This window comes from Crocodylus porosus, unplaced genomic scaffold (assembly GCF_001723895.1).
Source record: "Crocodylus porosus isolate Cpor-Errol unplaced genomic scaffold, CroPor_comp1, whole genome shotgun sequence".
In the NCBI taxonomy this organism is placed as follows: Eukaryota; Metazoa; Chordata; order Crocodylia; family Crocodylidae; genus Crocodylus; species Crocodylus porosus.
Genome location: NW_017728886.1, coordinates 79,216,465 through 79,222,535, shown reverse-complemented (window position 1 = coordinate 79,222,535; position 6,071 = coordinate 79,216,465). Strand labels below are relative to the sequence as shown.

The following is a 6,071-nucleotide window of genomic DNA, read 5'->3' as shown; positions in this document are numbered from 1 at the left end:
TAAATGTGGGGGAAGCAATACTGCAGACCCTTCAATGAGGAAAGCACAATGCAGCACAAGCCCTAGTTTTGTGGTGGCACATAGATATCCACAGAGGATAGCTAGACTGAGATGGGGAGCATCTGAAGTTTCACTTGGTCAGCCATAAGGGGAGTAGTAAACAGCATACAGAAATGTAATGTCAAGTATCTGGGAACTCTGGGTGGTATTCTGAAGCCAAATGCTTCCCATGCTCCCTCTGAGACCGAGTATTGCTTCTCAATCTTCTATACCTACAGAGTATAAGGAAGCCCTAACATTTTATGATACTGCTGGCTCTCATAAATGGTAGGGAAAATTATCAACATCACAGTTGTTCAATAACTCTTCTTAGTTTAATAACTTCCTAGTTTAACAACTGGTAGCACTATTTTTCAAAAAGATGGAATGAAAGTACTCAACTCTTCAAATGGTTGTATATTTGGGGACGTATTTCTCCTCACCATTTTCCCATTTCTATATAAATCCATGATTCTCAATCTTTTTAGATTCAAGGCACCACTCATTAGACTCAAGGTTTTTGGTTGTAGCCGTGTTGGTGGGCAAATACAGCCTGCAGGCCAGATGCGGCCCACCAGCCCGTTCTATCTGGCCTGTGGGGCCTTTAAAAATTTTAGAAAATTAATTTATACCTGTCTGTGGCTGCCTGTCAAAGATGACAGGCAGCCAGCAGCAGCAGGGCCCAGCAGGAGCCTGTGGCTAAGCAACAAGGCTAGCCCAGTTCCATCCAGCCCCCCACCCCCTTCCCGCCCTCAGCCCCCTACCAGAAGCCTCTGTGGCTTCTGGCCCCATACCCCTGGAGCTGTTCCCCCTCCCTCTATCTGAGTGGAAAATAAGGTAAGATTGGATGGAGGGAGTGTCTGGAAGTGGTGGTTGCAGGGAGTGGTGGGGGATGCGTGGAGCAGTGCAGTGGCAGGGGGGCTGTGGGGAGCAGCGTGGGAAGTGGCAGCTGCGGGGAGTGGCGGGACCCACATGGTGCACAGCAGGCGGTAGAACCATAGTGGGCAGCAGAGCCACAATGGTCCCCAGCAGGCAGCAGGACTGTGGCAAGCCCCAGTAGGCAGCACAGTGGGCCCTGATGGGTGGCAGAGCTGCGGCTGGGCCCCATCAGGTGGCAGGGCTGCAGTGGGCCCCAGGAGGCAGCAGAGCTACAACGGGCAATAGAGCCATCATGGGCCCTGGTAGTTAGTGGGGTTGTGGTGGGTGGTGGAGCAGTAGCAGGCAGTGGGCCCTGGTAGGTGACAGAGCCGTAGCTGGGCCCCAGCAAGCGGCAGGAGCCAGTGGGCGGCAGAGCCACGGTGGTTCCCAGCAGTTGGTGAACCCACCATGGGTGGCGGGACCCGGTAGACGGTGGAGCCCCAGTAGGCAGTGGGGCCACAGTAGGCCCCTGCAGGCAGCACAGCAGACCTCAACAGGCAGCAGAGCCACAGCCAGGCCCCAGTGGACAGTGGGGAGGTGGCAGGTCCCAGGAGGTGGCAGAGCCACAGCAGGAGGTGGGCCCCGATAGATGGCAGAGCCACAGCTGGGCCCCAGTGGGACCTGGCGGGCAGCAGAGTCGCTGTGCATGGTGGGCCCTAGTGGGTGACAGAGCTATGGCCAGGCCAAGGCAGGACCCAGTGGGTGGCAGCAGCACAGGTGCAGTGGGCCCCAACGGGCAGCGTAGTCATAGGGGGCTCCAACAGATGGTGGAGCCACGGTGAGTGGTGGGGTTGTGGCAGGCAGTGGAGTCACAGCAGGGCTGCGGCAGGCAGTGGGCCCCAGTGGGGGCCACAGAGAGCACTGCAGAAAGTGGGGGCTGCAGGGAGCAGCAGTCAAGCCTGCAAGAGGGAATGCAAGGAAAAGTGGTGACAGGCGGAAACATGGAGCTTGTACACATGCCCTGGGACTGGCAGAGACCCAGGGTGGGGTTGTAGAAGCACAGAGCCTGGGCATGGGGTCTGCCTGGCTGCATCATGTGAGGCTCACATGCAGTGTGTTAGAGCTGCACGCTATGGAGCTGGCAGCGTAGCCCTGGCTCTCTCTCTCAGCACACACCCAGCCACCATACCCACACCCTACCGTGTATGAGTGCACGCGAGCACACACACACACTCTTCCCAACCACACTGCCACTTATACCTGCCTGCCACCCGTAGGACACAGTAGGATTGTATTTTAAGCTATTATACAGCCACCTCTAATACACTTTTTGTAAACACAGAAATCAGTAAAAAAAATATTTTTAAATAAATTAAAATAGGTTATCGTTGATGTTTTGTGTGTGGTGGGGGGTGTATATATATATAAATCTTTTTCACAGTTTCCAGATCACAGCACCCTTCCTTCCAAAAGAAGTACTTCCAAGGCAAGGGGAGGGACTTCCAATGGCAAAGGTCAGGGGCTGGGAGGTCAGACTTCTGGTCCCGATATGGCAACCGGGGCAGGGCAACTGTTAAGTGATGGAGCTACCCATGCGGCCCTTGGTAGCTTCCCAAAACTTGGTAAGTGGCCCTCCGCCCTAAATAATTGCCTGCCGCTGGTCTAAGGACACAGGCAGGAAAGGTTCTTTGGGTAGATGTGATATCTTTCATTAGACCAACTGAATAGTTGGAAAAAGTTCTTTGCAAGCTTTTGGGCACAATCACTCTTCTTCACGCAATGGGAGACTCTGCTGATGTTATGAGTTCTCCAGGGTAGAAAAGAAGCTTCTTTACAGATCCAGATTCTTTTCTACCCTGGAGATCTCATAATGTCAGCAGAGTCTCCCATTGCGTGAAGAAGGGTGTGTATGCCCGAAAGCTTGTAAAGAACCTTTTTCCAATTATTCACTTGGCCTAATAAAAGATATCACATCTACCCAAAGAACCTGTCATTAGACTCAAGGTACCCTTCAGAAAATGTCAGCTCTTAGCTTTTGCTTGTTTTTGACCACAGAAAAATAATAGAGCACTTCTTCTGCTGCAGAGAACTCAGAAAGACTACCACAGATTGGAATGTTTGAACACTGAATTCCTATTTGAAATCTCTGGGTTTATCTCATGAATTGTGCTTGTACACATAACAGTGCTAAACATGTGCAGCACTCTGAGGTACCCTTGAAAGGATTTCAAGGCAGCCCTAGATGCCTCAGCACCCTGATTGAAAATCACTGATCTAAACGTTTCTCATCATACTCAGGAAAGTGGTACATGAGTACTTACATAACCACTGTTGCATAGAACTATGACAGAAACTGGTGTTAGGCTATGGGATTCACTGGGTACATTGCACTTAACTTTAAGCACATGGAGAAGTCCCATTAACATCAACAGGGCTTAATTGTGTCCTTTAAGTGAAATGTGTGTAAGTGCTATTCTGAATGTGGATTGTGCTGAATCACGATCCAAATGCAATATTCTTTTCAACTTCTTTATTTCTCTCAGAAGGTTTTCACATGCACAAAAACTACAAACTAATTAAGTTGTTTTTCCTATAGGCTGAGAAGGGAGAGAGGGAAAATTATTATTTGTAGGAGATATGTGCAGATACTGCGGTAGCAGGGATCACATAAGTAGTTAGATGGTACGGTTATTGAATGTCTATTGCAACCTTCATCATTCGTTGGTCATATTACCTATTCTTCAAATATTTTATAAAATTGGTAAATACTTCTGCTTTTCCTGTTGCTTCTACAGTCGTGTCCTTTGCAGAATGATTTTCAGTGATACAGTAAAGCTTTTTTGGTCGTCTTTTTTAATATTACATGGCTTTCTTTTGTTTTATTTTGTTTTGTTTTTTAGACCTAAGATACCATCATTAAGCAAGTTTGTCAATAACAAATTAAACTACTACATTTGTGGTTACTACCAACCACTTCATTTCCATAGGTATGTTTTGTTAAGGAAGTTATGGTATCCTCATGCCATGAGATCTGTAGTTGGCAATCAAAGATATTAGATAGTCTTACAGAACCACAGGGCCATTCTATTTGGCCCACAGGGCCCCTAAAAGATTTAGAGAATTAATATTTCTCTGCCTTTGGTTCATGTCAAAAATGACAGGAACCAAGGGTAGTAGGACCATGGGAAAGCCCAACGGGCTCCCACAACAGCAGGACCTGCCCAGCTCTGCCCCCCCAGCTGGAAGCCCCAGCAGGGGCTTCTGGCCCAGGACCACATGGCTGCCCTGGCTGGAACCTCATGTAAGGGGGAAGGGAAGGAAGGGCAGGGGAGGACCCTGCGCCAGGAAGGAGCCCAGGGAAAAGCTGAGAACGGGTGGGGGGAAAGCAGCCCTTCCCTCGCCCTGTGGTAGGCGCTCCCTACTGCGGGCACTCGCAGCCCACGCGCAGCTGTCTGGAGCAGGCACAGGCAGCCACACATGGGCTGTGAGTGGCTGCAGCACAGTCCAAGATGGTGACCAGGGGGCGGGGCACCTATCAAGGAGCGGGGGCTACCCATGTGGCCCTTAACAGCCTGCCAAAACTGGGTAAGTGGCCCTCCACTCAAAATAATTGCCTGCCCCTGCCATAGCAAGTGGTTAGTTCTATGGCAGTCCTTTAAACTCCACAACTTTGGCATCATTATTTTTAGTTTAATTATTCATTTTGAAGGATAGAATAAATGATAATAATATACATCCAAATAAGTCACAGAAAGGAAAATTACATTATGCTTATAATGATCTCAAATTTTGAGAACTTGGATTTAACCCACCCAGAATTTTGATACTGTGAGAATAATCTTTATATTCCCTATTAGAAAACAAACTCATGCCAGTTGATTGAGAGAAAAGGCAGTTATGGTCTGAACTAAGGGAAGAGGGAGGAGGAGAGGGAAGAAGAATTAAATGTTAAGACAACTCACTAACAGAAAGCTGCTAAATCTCGTCAAAGATATGTGAGTTCTTTGGAGGCATTATTCTTATCCTTCACTTTATATGCTGGAATGATAGGTAGAGAGACAGACCTTTAATATATATTTTAAAATGTAGCTACAGGATAGCAGTTTCAAAGGAACCAGGGCAAACTAAGCATCCCAATCCTATAGAAATTCAAAGGAATGAGGTAGCCTCCTTTTTAAATTCCCTCTGCAATGTTAAACAGTACCTATAAAACCTACTGTGACCTACTATTTTAATACTTCTGTTGGCAAAGTTCATGCATTTTCTGTTATATTTTTCTTACTTTTATATGGGTGGTTTTTAGCTCCTCAAGTAAATTAATCCTTGCTTTAAAAAACGAGCTCATGCAAACATCTCAGCCCTCCAGTGTAATAGCTCTGTATTGAAGAGGGAGCAAAGGAGCACTGTTGTCAGGAACAACTTTCACTCATGTTTCCAAAGAGGTCTGCCTGAAGTTGTGTGAATCTCTGCAAATATTGTGTAATTCTTTCTTTCTTTAAGTTCACCTGCTCTTTCCCTCATCAATTCCCTGTCATTTTCATTTGAATAAACTTACAACAACTACATGAAATACAAGAAAATTTTCCCCAAACGGTATCCAGGCATATTCAAAACATGGTCAGACAAGTTAGTGAATTTGGCTTAAGTCTGAGGTATGTAATGAAACTTAAAATCAGTGAGTTTTTTTGTAATGATCATACAAGCAAGACTGAATGATGATACTTTTATACACACACATACATATATACGTATATAAATCCTTTCCACTCCCTACTTTAGATATATTATTTGTCCTCATTGAAGCTGATATATGTTAGGTTGACAGTTTTAATGTAAATACAAAAAGTTCTGGGAAAGGAAATTGCTTTCTTGTGGTATATTTTTGCCTCTTTGCTTACATGTAGAATTCGGGATTATTGATCACTAGTTATTAAAATTCATACTTGATTCTTCTTTACACTTGCATGACCCAAAGTATAATTTGAGTTTTCTGCCTTAATTTTAATGATACAAATGAAGAATGCAGCCAATCAATAATAATAAAAATAGCAGCTTTAACATACATATTTTGAATGATGATTTTTTAAAATGCAAAGACAAGTGGTCTATTTTGCAAGCTACTGATACAAGATAATTCAGGAAGCCTGTCATTCAGATACAATAGGCTTGATTCT

At 45.8% G+C, this 6,071-nt stretch overlaps 1 protein-coding gene across 2 annotated transcripts in view; it reads left to right on the top strand.

The window, feature by feature from the left end:
• Positions 1-6,071, top strand: part of ULK4 (unc-51 like kinase 4) — a 442,797-nt gene that overhangs the window by 387,260 nt on the left and 49,466 nt on the right. The gene's annotated exons all lie outside the window — the stretch shown is intronic.